Source organism: Pan paniscus, chromosome 4, assembly GCF_029289425.2.
Source record: "Pan paniscus chromosome 4, NHGRI_mPanPan1-v2.0_pri, whole genome shotgun sequence".
Lineage (NCBI taxonomy): Eukaryota > Metazoa > Chordata > Mammalia > Primates > Hominidae > Pan > Pan paniscus.
Window position 1 is genome coordinate 168,952,882 of NC_073253.2, and position 17,424 is coordinate 168,970,305.

Below are 17,424 nucleotides of genomic sequence, written 5' to 3' on the forward strand. Positions count from 1 at the left end.
GGTAGGACAAGCCTGACTGCACACTACCCTGTAATCCCCGGGCTTGTCCCCCGTCTCCTGCCCTCTCTGTGCACTAGTGGCTGGGGAACTAAGGGAGGGCAGTGTGCCCTGGCAGGCCTGGCCACGCTGAGCCTTGTTTGTGTATTTCCACCTTCATGCTTCAGTTGCTGTCGCCCCTGACTCATCAGTTAGTTAACAAGCTCCAGAACTGTTCCTCCTCCTTGGGACATCTCATCACACAGCCCATCTAGCCAGTGAGAGTGTGGGCTCCAGCGGGGTGCTTCTGAGGGAGAAGCTGTCTTGTCTGTTCTTCTGTGATTCTGCCCTTCCTTCCTCAACGCTCTGAGACCAACTCAAAAGCAAAGTCACTGTCTTTCTTTTGCAGTGTGTGCATGTGTGTATGTGTGTACTCATGCGTGTGTGTGTGTGTGTATAGGTTTTTGCTCTTCACAGAAAGAAATCATGAGCCATGTGGCTGGCTGATCAAGAAGGTTATTATTTTTAACAATAATAGCAGAAGCTCACATTTACTGAGCATTTACTATAAACCAGGCAGTCTGCTGAGCATTTTATGTGAATTAACTTGTAGAATGTTCTAAATAACCTTGGGAAGTCAGGTGCTTTTGAAAATCACTGTTTTACAGACAATAAGAGTGCAGCTTAGAGAATAACTTGCCCAAGTCATGCAAATACTAGTAAGTGACAAAGGCAGGATCTGACTCTAGCCTGTTCCACTCCAAAACTGAACCCTTAATTGGTGCTTTGAACTTTTTGGTACATACAAATCACTTTGAAAACCTGACGCAAGTGCTGATTCAGTAGATTTGGGTTGGGGCCTAAGATCTAGCGTTTCAAAGAAGTGTTCACATCATGTTGATGCTAACCAGTCTGAGCAGACACTTCAAGCCATGTTGATCTAGATCACCCTATTGTTCCTTCTGACCTGTTAGGATGACTGCAGGGTGTTCAGTTAAATTTTTTCCAGGAAGGAATCTCCTGAAATAGAATCATGGAAAAGGCTTGTGGCTAGAGTCCTGGGTTTGAATTTCAGCAACCATTTAGTTCTCATGACCTTGGGCAACTTCTACTTTTAGAAACTCAGTTTCCTTATCTTCAGAATGAGGATAATAGTATCCACTGGCAGGTGATTGCAAAAGAGTAGATGTGAAAATGCCCATGAAAAAGGGCTCTGCAGACTGTACCAAAAGTTCAGCTATTAAAGCCATTTGTTGTTAAATAATAATATCATTACTATAAAAACTCCTGATTGAATGGGCAGTGGGGAGGGTCTTATGTTGCCGTCATTCCATTTTTCATTCATTCCCAAACTTTTTTTTAAAACCATCTACCTGATGACCAAGGGTAAAGAGATTCATCACAGTGTTTTCTTTATAGAGACCTTCACTACCTCAGCCTCTGAGCCCTGTAGAACCCTCTGTGAAGTGTTGTTTAATACCCACAAAGCAATTCTTCCAAGCCCCTTCCATCTTTGGCAAAATAGATGAAACAGGATTGGATCTCCCCCACCTCAAAAAAAGAGATCACAAGGAGAGCAGGAAGACCAAGAAAAGCTAATGCCCACCTCTGAATTCCCAGCCATTGAGGCTCAGCATAGAGAGCAACAGATGGCTGCAGTAGATCTTGCTAATCTGGCCAAATGACAGATTAGCAGAATTTAGGTATTTCTCATTAGCTCCCTTGCTTTTTCCTCTACAATAAACTAAATGCAGTGAGCTACAAATTATTTACTGTTTCTCCCATTAAGAGGTGAATTCCGTTTCCCCTACCCTTGGATCTAAAGTTGCCTTTAGACTTGTTTGGTTTATTTCAATAGAACGTGGCAAAAATGACATTTTAGGGCTTCCCAGCCTAGGCCTTCAAATGACCAGCAGCTTCTACCTTCTCCCACTTTGAAGCCAACTGCATGCTGTAAAGAAGCTTAAGCCAGACTGCTAAGGGGTAGGAGGGGACGGCGTGGAAAGAGGCCTTGAAGATCAGAGGCCATCCTCGGCATTGCAGCTGCAGATAAGCTTCTAGTGGAAGGCAGCTTAGTGCCCTCAGCTACCCCTTATGAAACAAAAGAACCATACCAGCTAAGCCCAGGCAACCCACAGGATTGGGAGAAACAATACATGAATTGTTTTAAGCCCCTGTGTTTTGGAATGGTTCATTATGCAGCGATTGATAACTAAAACACTAGACTTTTTTGAATCTAAATTTTCTTTCTAATCGTCTCTTCCACTTACACATCCCAAAAATATGTCCTACCTATGTGTTAAGACAATGGCTTGCAGCCTGGTCCCCACATCAGCAACATAAGCACCTTGTTAGAAGCTTGTTAGAAATGCAAATTCTAAGGCCCACCCCAGACCTGATGGTTCAGAAACTCAGGGATGGGGCCCAGCAATCTATATTAACAAGCCTTCTGGGTGATTTCAATATAACACTCAAGTTTAGGGATCACTGGGCTCAGCCAGTGGTTCTCCATCTTGGCTGTGCACCTTGATCACCTGTGGTCTTTAAAAATACAAACGTGCACAGGGCTTACCCCAGACCTACTGAATCAAGGAAGGCCTAAGTATATGTGCTACTGAAAGCATTCCTTGCTGATTTTGCTATGCAGCCATGTACTGTGGAGGAATTCAAGACCCTCATGATGTTTGGGCCCTGTAGATCTGTGCTTCTCAAGCTTGAATGCACAAAGGATTCACCTGGGGATCTGATGAAATGCAGATTCTGACTCAGTAGATCTGGGGTGAGGCCTGAGATTGTGCATTTCGAATATACTCCCAGAGGAAGCTGATGCGGTCAACCTCATTTAGAGCAGCAATACTCTGGGGAGTCACCATCTTCTCTGAAGGGTAGATGTCATAAAAAGTAGTTTTATGTTACACACTCACACACAGAAACACACATACCATCTCTAAATGCCATAGCCGGGAGTAGCTACACAAGGTGCCGTTGAGGCAGCTTCACTGTCCCTACTACGCAGACTTTAAGGAAGACTCCCTATAGGAGATGCCATTTGAGCTTTGCCTCAAAAGATAAGAAGGATTTTGTCCAACAGACATGGAGAATGATGTTCCAAGGTGAAGAGAAGAGCCCATGTTAAGGAAGCCCCAAAAGCTGCTTAGTGTGACTGAGGTCTATCCTGGTGGGACGAGAAAAGGGAAAGAAAGCCAGAAACTGTTTGTGGCCAGGTTATGAACAGCCTTGAACATCAGGCTAAAAAAGTCCAAACTTTATCGCATGGGCCATGGGGAGCCATGGAAGTTTCTTCAGCAGGGAAATGATGTCTCTGTGCAATCAGAATCTGGTTCCCACAAAAGGTGGAAGGGTTGCCCTGATTTCTCATCTTTGTCACGACTACAAGATTTATGTCAGAAGAGAGAGAAATGCCAGAAAGATGCAGAAGCCTGGAATTAACTGCACAGGCCTGTATTTTGAAACAGGTGGCTTGTCTTCCTTGAAAGACGACAGTTCTCCAATCTTTTTGAGGAACCGTTCCAAGAAAGAGGAACAGTAAAAGATTTCCACTCCCAGAGAGCATAGCTCTGCTCACATGTTCCAGTAAGTAATGTTCTCTGTATCACAATGAACAGAAAAATGTGCGTGATGGAATGAAAATCCGTACTGCCTGGCTACCCATGGGCAGCCTTGGTTACTATGGAAAATTCCTGATTAACGTCAGCAGAAGAATTTCCTAGCTAACGACTATTATTAATATGAGCTTCAGCCTTGTGCTGACATTCTTTAATATGTCATTGCACAAGCCAGGTGATTAAACTCCTATGTTTTTTAAAAGGAAACAGAATGCACCCACCTTCTCCAGGCTGACTACCCTTTTTAATAACCCACGCGGTCCTGCTTAGTTAGTATGAGAACAAAACTGCAACCATGAAATTATTTTAACAAGACCATAAAAAAAACAATTTGCTTGAGTGATGTTTAGGGAGAAGGGGGGACCCACCCTCTCTTTAAACTAATTAAACTGTACTATATGTCCTTGTGTAGTTCCTGACATTTTTCTGGTTCACTCAGTTTGAATCGCTACACGGGGATCGGTGCCAAGCTCCCAAATGGCTAACTCAAAACAAAAGCAGGGTCTCCGGAGTATTCCTAGGCATCCAGCAAATTGAGGGAAAGTTATTTTGGGTTAATCAATGTACTTCAGTTGCAATCACATCTTGCCCCATAGAAAAGACGGAAAACAAGGACTCACTGTTTGAAGTCTAACTCAGGGTGAACTAGGAAGTGACACTGACCTTCTTATGTTCTTCGTGTTTCACTATTTTATTTTTTTCTGAAAAATTACACCCTGCTTTGCATGAAGCCAAAAACAGTAGCCCCTCATGTTCCATTTCTCCCCCAACCTGCTGATAGTTTATGTCTTTCCCACTCACACTGGCGATTACCAGAAGCCACTGGCAACTTCCTTGAATGTCTTTACAGGCAAGGAGTCTATTCTCAGCCTGGTAGGGACTAGACATTGATTAATGGCTGGGAACTTTGGTCTCTGGCAAGACAAGCCTTAGTTTAAGCTGAGGAGGGCTTTGGGTGTTGGTCAGACTCTTGTCTAAGTCAAACTGGGAGGCACAATGAGTGTCTTGGACACAGCACCGTCACGCATGTCTTAGTCTCCTTCTGAGAAATGTGCCCCTGTGTATTGAGACCCAATATCATGGCCTTAACACTCCTTGAAACTAATGTTTACCAATCACTTCAGAGTTTAGAGAAAATGTTCGCTTCTGAAAAGCTCTTTAACGTTGATGAGGCAATCATTTAAATTCCGAAGAACTGTGGAGCACAGATAAAGGGCATAATTCAATTCATTTCCATTTAAAGCAATATACAATGAACTGCCATGTGTGAGATTCTGATGGGGTACCATCCTTTGGATGAACAAGATGAAACTGATAGAGGTGCTTTCTGACTTCAGGGAAATTAGACTGTCCTAATTTAGAGAGGAATCAGTATGATAAATGGTAGAACTGCTCATAGTGATAAGCCCTAACATTTTCATTATGTTCTGCAATATGCAAAGTACATGCATATAAGTGTATAGACAGCTAGCTACAAGGCCATTCTTTTCTCCTGGCAATGGATGCCAATGGTCTCTGATTGCTCTCCCACTGGTTCATCCAACCCAGTGGGAAAAATATCAGCTGGAGTCATGAGGTATTATGCAGGTGAAAACAATCAAGTGGTTGACTAAGAAAGTCTGGGCCTTTGGAGTCAGACTGAGATGTGAATCCTGGCTGTTCTAACTCAAAGCCTGTCAAATGAGAGACACGTCCCTCTCCGTCTTGTGTGATACTTGCTTTATCCATTCCAGGTGTGCCTCATACAGAGGTGCTGGGCCATGCTTCAGCCTTGCCATGCTGTCCTCTACTCGGGTCCCCTGTCCTGTGCCATTGTACATCTTGTCTCCTGCCCCAGAGCTCCATGAAGAGTGTCGTCTTGCTCTTTGCAAAACATCTGCCTCTTTCTTTGTCTGGAGGAGGAGCTGCCGGGAAGGGAAGCTGCCAGGAAGAAGAGCAACTCAAGTTGGCCTACTTCCTGTTTTGAAACCCGGGGACTTGCTTGCAATCAAGGATGGGTTGTAGAGGCTTGAGGAAGATAGTTCCCAGCACCCCATGAATAAAGGGCTGGTTGTGGCGTGTGGTTCGCATGGCTGGCAGTGTGCTCTTGAGCCTATTTCTGGCTTAACAATATGCCCTCCCTCCATGGGGTTGCATTTTCTTAGAAATCCAAGATGCCAAGAAGGGCAATGTTGGTGGCCTGATCTGGTACAGGAAAGCTAGCCTGATGGTATGTGTTCCTCTACCTTTGATACTTAGTGTTTTCCTCCTTCCCTGTTCCCATGGAGAAGAAGAAGCAGAGCTACTGGGGCACCGAAGGAGAACTCACGACTTACTCCCTACAGCTTTCCAGAAGCACAATGCCTGGCCCTCATCTCTGGCACCACAGTCGCTCCCCTCTTTCAAGCCACATCATCTCTTGTTTGAATGCCTGCCATATCTCCTAGTCACTGTCCACGCCCTTGCCTTCCTGCAATACCTAGTCCATGCAACAGTATCATCTTTTCAGAATGCAACTGTGACCCAGGGCTGCCCAATCAGAGCATGACATCGCCTGGCCGGCATGACTGGTTGAGGGATGGCCTGTAATCTAAGCTAGTGAATAATTATAACTCTCACCTTTTAAGCTCTTGCTGTGTGCCAGACATGGGGCAAAACCCCTGACAACCAGCATCTCACTTCACCCTCACAATAATCCTATGCGGTCAGCACTATTATTATTAGAGGGGGTTAGTAGCTTGCCACAGGAATCTACTGAGAAAAGCGTCAGAACCTGAATTCAATACTTTCTAAATCCAGAACCCGTGTTTACAATGAAGTGTTAACAGAGACATAGAGCACCCTGTGGCTGTTTTCTCCCAACAACAACACTTTTCACTATGTCTTCTAGTGAGGCCAGTGTTGTGGTGCCATGTAGACGAAGCCAAAAACAAAAAAACAGGGGCTGGGGGGACCTGCTGAACAGCCTGGCTACCCAGGGCTTATCAGCGAGATTGTCCTCCCTCCTGCAAGCAAGGTAAGGCATATATGCCCCCTAACAGTAGTAGGTTTTATTTTTATTTTTTTTCTGAATAAAAAGCCACCACATTGTAGTAATCTGCTACATCTTGATGGACTGATCAGTTTCTCCTCCTGAAATTGATCTGGACATATTTTTGCATTTATCCTGGGATGGAAACTCCTGCAAGATTCCTCCTTTTTGGTTTGGTTTGAAACACAATGGTTTGCCACCATTACCGATATCCTCAGCACACTTAGCAGGCTGTCCCAAGAGAGGAAGAGTCCCGTCGTGCACTGGGCCAGGAATCTGGGGTCAGAAGGACCAGTGTGAAGAGCTGTGTAACTCCAACACAGCATAGGAGATAGCTAAACCCATCTCTCAATAGGAGAAGAACCCAACCTCTCAGGGCTAGAGGAGGGCTGCACTCATTTCTGTCCATGCTTAGTCAAGTGCCTGGCACACACCCTCCTAAAGACTAAGTAAATTGTAGCTCTTTTTATTCATTGTTCTACTGAGAGGAAGAGTTGATTTTAAACTCATGATTATTGGCTTAATTAATTTATACCCCAAAATTCAAACACATGTTGCTGATATATAAGTAGCCCAGTCCTTCCACTTTTTGTCTCCCTTTCTTTTTTTTTTTTTTTTTTTTTGAGACAGAGTCTTGCTCTGTCACAAATCTTGGCTCACTGCAAGCTCTGCCTCCCAGGTTCACCCATTCTCCTGCCTCAGCCTCCCGAGTAGCTGGGACTACAGGCGCCCGCCACCATGCCTGGCTAATTTTTTTTGTATTTTTAGTAGAGACAGGGTTTCACTGTGTTAGTCAGGATGGTCTCGCTCTCCCGACCTCGTGATCCACCCGCCTCGGCCTCCCAAAGTGCTGGGATTACAGGCGTGAGCCACTGTGCCCAGTCCTGTCTCCCTTTCTTAATAAAAAAATTACTCCTCCTATAAAATGATCACTAACACCACTGATAAGGTTTGGCTGTGTCCCCACCCAAATCTGATCTTGCACTGTAGCTCCCATAATTCCCATGTGTTGTGGGAGGGAATCAGTGGGAGATAATTGAATCATGGAGGCGGTTACCCCCATACAGTTCTTGTGGTAGTGAATAAGTCTCATGAGATCTGTTGGTTTTATAAGGGGTTTCTGCTTTCACTTGGCTCTCATTCTCCCTGCCTGCCGCCATGTAAGACCTGCCTTCCGCCATGATTGTGAGGCCTTCCCAGCCACCTGGAACTGTGAGTCCATTAAACCTCTTTTTCTTTGTAAATTACCCAGTCTCAGGAATGTCTTTGTTACCACTGATTTCTATTTTTTAAATTGGAAAATGCACATGACATCACTTATTTCTCCCTATATAAAAACCCATGATGAGGTACTTAGAGGTACCAGAAATCACAGAGACAGAAAGCAGAATGGTGGTTGTCAGCAGCTGGAGGGAGGTGGAAATGGGGAGTTCTAGTTTAATGGGTACATAGTTTCAGTTTTATGGAATGAAAAGAATTATGGACATGGATGGTGGTGATGGTTGCACAATACTATGAATATATTTAATGGCACTAAACTGTATATATTAAACACAATTAAGGTAGTAAAATTTTATGTTATGTATATTTACCACAAATTTAAAAACTGGAAAAAACTCATTGTAGTTTTCTGATTATATATTCAACATCCGGGCGAGGCACAGTGGCTCACATCTGTAATCCCAGTGCTTTGGGAGGCCGAGGCAGGAGGATCACTTGAAGCCAGAAGTTCAAGACCTGGTCAACATAGCAAGAATCTACAAAAAAAAAAAAAAAAAAAATCAACTTAGCCAGGCATGATGACATGTGTTTGTAGTCCCAGCTATTTGGTAAGCTAAAGAAGGAAGATTGCTTGAGCCCAGGAGTTCAAGCCTGCAGTGAGCTCTGATCATGCCATTGCACTCTAGCCTGAATATATAAAATACAAAAAAAAAAAATTCAATAACCATGTATTCCAGGAAATTTAGAAAATTCATAAGATCACTGAGAAAGTAATATGTCACTAACATTCTCATCCTACTACCTAAATAGTTGTAATCAATGATTTGGTGTATTTACTCAAAATTTTCTGTCTATGTATACTTATGTTTTTAAAAATAAATAGGATTATCTCATGTTAAAAGAATGTAAGTCATTTCCAATTCAGGTGCCAAAGAAAGTTTTACTTCTGGGTAGGGCACAGTGGCTCACGCCTGTAATCCCAGCACTTTGGGAGGCCGAGGCAGGTGGATCACAAGGTCAGGAGTTCAAGACCAGCCTGGCCAAGATGGTGAAATCCCATCTCTACTAAAAATACAAAAATTAGCTTGGTGTGGTGGTGGGCACCTGTAATCCCAGCTACTCAGGAGGATGAGGCAGAGAATTGCTTGAACCCGGGAGGCAGATGTTGCAGTGAGCTGAGATCATGCCACTGCACACCAGCCTGAGTGACAGAGCGAGACTTCATCTCAAAAAAAAAAAGAAAGTTTTACTTCTGAGACATTAGTATACTTTTTCCTTATATGGCACAAATAATGTAGCATCATATTTTTTTTTCATATTCTCAAGCATCATCATGTTTTCCTTTTTGTTCTGGCCACTGGGAAGCTCAATCTAAATATGTGGCCAACTTTGATAAACGCCTAGAATCCTTTGTCTGCTTGTTTATGTCCTAACTTCCTTCCTGGCCCTGATCTATTAAATCTCTCTTTCCCTAATCCTGATTTGTTCTCTATGTATAGCTTTGTAGTTTACTATTGTATTGTATTGTGTTATTGTACATACATAATATTATAGGTACTATTGTAAGCTCCACATGGAAAAGGGTCGATGATATGTAAGTAGTCACTAGGAAGAAGATTCATCAATATTAAGTATTCTTGTAATCTGTCACAATCACCTGATTAACCTGTCATCATATGGTAAGCCCCAGGTGACAACAAAGCAGGGGAGGGGATGGCCAGTGTTTATATGTGTGTGGGGAAGAGATAGAGACAGAGAGGCTTCAACCACCCCATATAGAACTCTAGAATCTGCTTGGGTTCCTGGTAGCAGTTTGTCACTTGAGAGAGGGTTTGTGAGCTTTATCTGCTGTCTCCTGATAAACCTGGGTGACTCACTTGTCTCTGGCCTGTATGTCTGTCACAGCTCCTGGCCACTCCCTGGACTCCAGAATAGGCACCTTCGATCCACTTTCTACTGGGTCCCAGGGTGATTTTCTTTTTGTCTTCACTACAAATGTGACCACATGACGCTCCTGCTTAAACCCTTCAGTGTTACCCACAAAGTACCCCTAAAAAATTCCTAATCGAATGCAGCCCTCTCATTTCATAATTGAGAAGAATGCGACCCAGAGGTAAAGCAATTTAGTGGCACAGTTGGGACCAGAACTGAGGTTTCATTTATTTGTTCATTCATTCCTCCATGCATACATTTATTTACTAAAAAATTTTGAGGACTAATAGGCATCAGGCACGTTGGAGGCTCTGGAGACATAGCAGTGAGCAACACACCGGGTCTGCTGTCTTCCAGCTTCCACGCTAAAGGGGCAGGATGCAAGAAACAGATTGACGCAGAAATGAACAAGGTTTCAGATTGCTCTAAGGGCTATGAGACTTAAAAAGGAGGCACCATGCTGGAGAGTGGGTTGGGGTGGGGTGGTAGAAGAGGCTTGAGGTAGGGTGGTCGGGGAGACTCTCTGGTTGTGACATTTGAGCAGTGGCTAGCGTTGGGAAGATCTGGGTCTTTGCATGCATATGAGGTCTTGAGGAGAGCACCCACCTGGCTCCTTCTAGCACTCTGAGGAGAAGGAGAGGGCAGGAGGGGAGTTCTGTAGCAGGGATGGCAGGGTCAAGTCTCGGAGAGCCTTGGCAAGGTCTCCTGCCCTGTCATCACAATTGTGGTTTCCAAAACTCATCACAGGCTCAGGTGTGTTTTCAGGCCAAAGGCTTTTGGTTGAAAAGCAAGGAGAAAATGGAGAGCTAAGCATTTCCTTTCATGCCCAGCCCAAGCAAGGCACAGCCCTTCTCACTGGATGAAATTTACACCTAACGTTATTTTTAGTCTTCTCTCTCCAGCTCAATGAATACACCTCACATGCAAGAGAAGATGAATTTATCTTTGTGGTTGAGAAATGCTCACATGTGAGAGCGGGAAAGAACACAAGCTTTGGAGAGAAGGAGAACATGGTTGAAACCTCGGTCCTGAAACCTGGTGTGGTCTTTAAGCCAGCTTCCTCACCTTCTACCCCACAGTGTCCCATCTGTCAATAAAATTAGTAAGGACTGGGGTGTATACGGTGCTTTGTGTTCTTTACAAATATTATCTCAGTTCATCTCCTAAGAACTCTCTTATGGTACTATTATTTTCAAACCCATTTTACTGATGGGGAAACTGAGACCCAGAGAAAGGGACCTGAAATTCAAACCCAAGCAGTCCCACACCAAGGTCTATCCCAAAGTCTTCCCCAGGATGTCATATCATCTTGTGCATGGTACTGCCATTGGGAAGTGTAAAAGAACTAGGGCTGGTAAAAGGCCCAGATGAGACTCTGGGCCCCCTCAGCATTGAATCCATCTTCTTTTTACTCTGAAGAACCAGACGGATGGGGCACAAGCAGGTGCCCCATGGCTGCAAATGTGAGGCAGTGCAGGGGGGTAAGACTGGTTGGCTCACCAGGGTCCCCAGCCCAGCAGCCAGATGCCCAGGTATTCCTCCTCCCTTCTGCCAAGGAAAAGAAAAATAGGTTTGACTTCTTTTCACTGTAGTCGTGGTCCCCAGCCATGACCCTTTCCCCTGGATTTCATTGTTATGCAGAGGCCACTCCATCCCAGGCAGAGCGTGTCCCTCCTTTAGGCTCCCACTGCACCACGTACATCCTGTATCTCGCCCTTATAAACCTGTATGGTAATTACTTTACTTGCCCAGGGCAAGAGTACAAACAGAGACCCACATATTATACGTCTAAATATTAAAAGTTATAAATCAAGCTAATGAACTGTTAAATAAAATATGTTCTAGCTGCATACCTTGACAAATATATCTGCCTAACAATCTGGAAGGTCAAGATTGAATTTAGAAATCTCAGATGCCTCAGCATTTTGTGCCTACAGGTGGTGACCTTGGAAAGCCAATCCCCAGCCCCAGGCCCGGCTCCTGCCCCACTTCTCTCCCCGCCTTGGTCTGTATCTGTACTGAGATGGGCCTTGTGCAGGCAAAAACACCTGAGGGTGCCCCGGCCTCACAGCCAAACTCCATTGTCTATTTCCCCTCCCAACCAACAGCTACCCTTGGCCACCAATGGGCTTCAAGGTTTGCGCACGGGCGGCTTGCTCAGCATTTGGGAGGACAGACCTGCGGAAGGAGTCCATGCAGTTTCTGGAAATAAGCTCATAGCTGTTTGGGCAAGGTATTCTAGTCCCCAGTGTGTGCATAGACCATGAGCTACAACATTGGTATCTAATAGAAACATAACGTGAGTCGTAAATGCAAGCCACGTGTGTAATTTAAAATATAGTTAATCTTTGAATAACACAGAGGTTAGCGACAGTACCCCCTGATCACAGTCATACCAGCTTATAACTTGACTTCCTTAAAACCTATCTACTAAGCTGAAGCAGGAGGATTGCTTGAGCCCAGGAGTTTGAGAACAGACCTAGCAACCTAGTGAGATCCTGTCTCTACAAAAAAAAAATAAAGAAAAATTATCTGGGTGTGGTAGTGCAGCCTGTAGTTCCAGCTATTTGGGAGGCTGAGGAGGAAGGATCACTTGAGCCTGGGAGGTTGAGGCTACAGTCAACTGTGATCACGCCACTGCACTCCAGCCTGGGTGACAGAGCAAAACCCTGTCTCAAAAACAAAAAAACAAAAACAAAAACAAACTACTAATAGCCTGCTGTTGACCAGAAGCCTTACCAATAAACACATATTTTGTATGTTATACGTATTATACACTGTATTCCCACAATAAAGCAAGCTAGAGAAAAGAAAATGTTATTAAGAAATCATAAAGAAGAGAAAATATATTTACTATTCATTAAGTGGGCGTGGATCAGCATAAAGGTCTCCATCCTTGTTGTCTTCAGGTTGAGTAGGATGAGGAGGGGGAGGAAGAGGAGGAGCTGATCTTGCTGTCTCAGGGGTGGCAAAGGCGGAAGAAAATTCATGGGTAAGTGGACCCATGCAGTTCAACTGACACTCTGTGTTGTTCAAGGGTCAACTGTATACTAATAGCTCACATTTTTTTTTTTAATAAAAAAAAGTGCTGGGTGCAGTGGCTCATGCCTGTAATCCTAGCAATTTGGGAGGCTGAGGTGGGCAGATTGCCCAAGCTCAAGAGTTCGAGACCAGCCTGGGAAACATGGTGAAACCCCATCTCTATCAAAATACAAAAAATTAGCTGGGCGTGGTGGCACATGCCTCTAGTCCCAGCTACTTGGGAGGCTGAGGCACGAGAATCGCTTGAACCTGGAAGGTGGAGATTGCAGTGAACCGAGACGGCACCACTGCACTCCAGCCTGGGTGACAGAGGGAGACTCTGTGTGTCTCAAAAAGAAAAAAAAAAACAGGTGAAATTAATTTTAGCAGTATATCTTATCTAACCCAATGTATCCAAAATATTATTCCAACATGTAATCAGTGATAGAAATGTTACACTCTATTTTGTACTAATTTTTTTTTCTTTTTTAAAAACCAATTTTAGGCCAGGGGCGGTGGTTCACACCTTTAATCCCACACTTTGGGAGGCTGAGGCAGGTAGATCACTTGAAACCAGGAGTTTAAGACCAGTCTAGCCAACATGGCAAAACCCCGTCTCTGCTAAAACTACAAAAATTCACGGCTGGGCACGGTGGCTCATGCCTGTAATCCCAGCACTTTGGGAGGCTGAGGTGGGCAGATCACCTGAGGTTGGGAGTTCGAGACCAGCCTGACCAACATGGAGAAACCCCGTGTCTACTAAAAATACAAAATTAGCCATGCCTGGTGGCTCATGCCTGTAATACCAGCTACTCAAGAGGCTAAGGCAGGAGAATTGCTTGAACCCGGGAGGCGGAGGTTGCAGTGGGCAGAGATCGCACCATTCCACTCCAGCCTGGGCAACAAGAGTGAAACTCCGTCTCAAAAAAAAAAGTTAGCTGGGCATGGTGGTGCACACCTGTAATCCCAGGTACTCAGGAGACTGAAGCAAGATAATCACTTGAACCCGGGAGGCGGAGGCTGCAGTGAGCCAAGATTGCACTCCACTCCAGCCTGTGCAACAGAGTGAGACTCTGTCTGAAAAACAAAAACAACAAAACACCATAAAATTCACCGTTGACAGTACACAATGCAATGGATGTTAGTATATTCACAAAGTTGTACAACTATCACCACTACCTAATTTCAGAACCATTTCTTCATCTCCAAATGAAGCTGTGTACCTGTGAGCAGTCACTCCCCATTCCTCTCAGCTCCTGACAACAACAGATTATTTTGTACTAAATCTTTTAATTCCAGTATGTATTCTGCATTGACAGCACATCTCAATTGGGCTGGCCACATTTTGGGCACTCAGTAGCCACTTGGGTGAGTGGCTGCTGAGTTTGGCAGTGCAGGTCTAGAACTTTGCTACTGTGAGTGTCGTCTGTTGTCAAGTAGGAGCTGTAGCACCTGTAGAATCTCAGGCCCCCACCTAGACAAAATTAGCATTTTAGCGAGATCGCCAGGTGATGATCTGCACATTAGAGCTAAAGAGGCTGGCTGCTGTAGAAGGTTCCTGAGCATACCCCTTTGACCTGCTGACTCGACCCAGAGAGGACCAGAGCTGAACTGGGGGCAGGGTTGGGATCCTCTTAAGGGTAGTTTTGCCAGAGTCTTCCTACTGATCCACAGTGCCTCCCCTTAAGGCCCTTGACCTTGGGCAGAAAAGACCAGCATAGCCTGAAAAGAGAGAATGCTGAGGGCTCAGTGAATAGGAACAGGCTTCCTAGGCAGTAGAAGTGGAGACATCTGTGAAAAGGAAAAAAGACAAGAAAGAGCATGATCACAGGGGCACAGCAGGCCAAGAGTCCCAGAGGCAGGTCTGGAACAGGAAGCTTTACAAAGGCTCTGGCTAGAATGGGAGATGGTGGTAAATAGTTTGTGCTGGTTTCTGAGCATGACCAGGTAGGTGTCTAGTCTACAAGATAAGCCCATGGGAGGCTTCTGAAGAGAGCTATATAGGGAAATTTCATACATTGAATTCTTGATCACAAGCCCTTACATTGTAAAATCAGAGCTGTGTCTCAACAGATTAAATTTACCAATGGTGTAGACTGACATCTTGTACTAAGGGTGGAAGCCAGTCCCACAATGTGCTTTTCGTTGAGATTTCCCAGACATACTGGAGGTGAGATCTTCTGCTAGAAGTTACATTGTGGAAACTTCATTGTCTTTTTGACTGGCATCATGGATTTTTTTTTTTTTTTTGGTGGGGGAGAGAGAGAGCAGCTCTCTAGGTTCATTTCACTGTTGGTTCAAGCTAGACGAGAGTTGAGTGGACAACAGTACCTTCAGATGAAAATGAGAGGCAGAAAGAAGCTAAAGTCTATGCAAATAAACACTATGCTTTTGCTCGATACATATGATATCTCCATTCACGTCCACCATGCCCCTCTCAGGTAAGTGTCGTTACATCAGTCAGGAGGTGTTCAGCAGCAACTAATAGGACATCTGGCTAACAGTGGCTTAAAAAATGTCTGTCAAAACATGGTTCATGCCAGGCATGGTAGCTCACACCTATAATCACAGCACTTTGGGAGGCTGAGAAAGGAGGATAGCTTGCATCCAGGAGTTTGAGACCAGCCTGGGCAATATAGCAAGACCTTGTCTCTACAAAAGAAATAAAAAAAAACAAAAATTAGCCGAGTGTGGTGGTGCGGGCCTATAGTCCCAACTACTCAGGAGGCTGAGGCAGAAGGATCACTTGAGTCTAGGAGATCGAGGCCGCAGTAAGCTGTGATCATATCACTACACTCAGCCTGGGCAACAGAGTGAGACTGTCTCAAAAAAATAAAATAAAACAAAATAAATGTGGTTCACTGGCATCTTCTGCATCATGCAGGAACCTGTCAGAAATGCACATTCTTGGGCTCCACCCTAGACCTACTGAATAAGAAACGTGGCGAGTGAGGGCAACAATTTGTGTCTGAACAAGCCCTCCAGATGATTCTGGTGCATGTGCAGGTTTGAGAAAAGCGGTTTCAACAATAGAGACACTAACATTTCTCAACAAAATGTTCAGAAGAAGCTCCACACGGCCAGCACTCTGGCTCAGCATCTCTGTGATTCTTTTGACTTTTCCCTCATGGTCACAAAATGGCTGCCACAGCTTTTAAGCATCACATTCTTACCTTGCAGCATCCCAGACAGGAAGGTCAGGGTGATGGCAGAAAGGGGAATCTTCTTCATTTGGACTTTCTCTTTTATTGAGAGGAAAATATATCTCAGGAACTTCCTCAGCAGACTTCCTTTCCCAACTCATTCTCCAAGCCGGGTCTCATGGCTGTCCCTAGGCAAATCATTGGCAAAGTGGAATATGGTCCCCACAGTGACTTAAACTGAGCACAATTCATCCCCTTGAGCTCACTGCTGCTCCTCCAATGCCTGAACAAAATTGTTTCCTATTACCATGAAAGGATCAAGGCATGGGGGTAGGGAGAGTTGTTTGCATGCAACTAACAGTGTCTACTACAATTATTGTCCCTGGTTTACAGATGTGGAAAGTAAAGCTCAGTGAAGACTACATAGCTAGGAAATACGGGAGCTGAGATTCAAAGCTCACTTTTGTTTCTGGCTCCCAAAATCTTTCTGCTACCTTACTTCACCTGCAAATTTACCAGTGACCCAAATGCTGGAAAGTATAAGAGGTAGATTCTGTGACTTTATGCAGTAGCCAACATTGAGATATGGACTATAAATTGGAGCACAGGATGTCAGTAGAAGAGAGGTCACCACCTGGATACCTGTGGGCCTTGTGCTTCATTTGGTAAAAAGTTTTAAAAAAAATTTTAAATTCATGTTCCATATTTAATATTGGAAGACTTCACCTACAAATTCTGACTTCTAAATTCATTTGAAGAAAAATGAGAGGATCTTGCCTCCCTGGACCAACATGCCCTTGTGGTGAGAATCTGTGGGAGCTGAGTGGTGTCTGCTTCCTTTGGATGGAGCAGGGCTTCCTAATTTTCCTCATTTCCTATCATTCTCTACGGCCTTACACCTGACCTAGTTCACCTATTTGCATCACTTGCCTTGTCCTAGCAGGCATGTTGCCCCCCAACCTGAATCCTGTGCCCATGTGTCCAATACTGCAATGCCAATGGTAAGGTCCAATAGCATCTATTCCCCTCTTTAGCCCCCAAAACCTGCAGCCACATGTTCCAGAGGAAGAAAAAAGACAGTAGGAGCTTTCAGAGTGAATTTGAATTTTCCTGCAGGGCCTACAGCACTGTGACTCCCTAGGACTCTTCTATAGGCACTGCTCTGCAGTTTGAGACATGACTCCAGAAGGCAGGGCTGGGATATAAAGCTCTGGGTGTCATTTGAGGGCCCTGAAACAGCAAGCAGTTTGGGGATAGGGTCTGGAATTAAGGAGGAAAGGACAAGCTGGGCTGCTTTACTTCCCAGAAGCTAGCTTCCCCAGAAGCTCCCCAGTTTTCCTATGCAATTTTATATTCTTCAGTCTCCGTATGCCCTCTGAGACTTGTAGTTGTAAAACACCACCTGGGGACTAATTGTCCTCCAGCTTAAGTCACTACCAGAAGAAGTTGTGTATAAACTTTGGACCTATTTCTTTATCTTACTTTTCAACTCTGA

General features: G+C 44.5%; 1 long non-coding RNA gene across 2 annotated transcripts in view; it reads right to left on the reverse strand.

Annotated features, from left to right (window-relative positions):
• Positions 1-6,525: 6,525 nt before the first annotated feature.
• Positions 6,526-17,424, reverse strand: part of LOC117980431 (uncharacterized) — a 37,101-nt gene continuing 26,202 nt past the window's right edge. For both annotated transcript variants that reach the window (XR_004671747.3, XR_004671746.2), the window contains 2 exons: positions 15,960-16,117; positions 6,526-8,369 (listed from right to left, as the gene is read on the reverse strand). This is a non-coding gene — a long non-coding RNA (uncharacterized LOC117980431). The remainder of the gene's footprint in view (positions 8,370-15,959; positions 16,118-17,424) is intronic.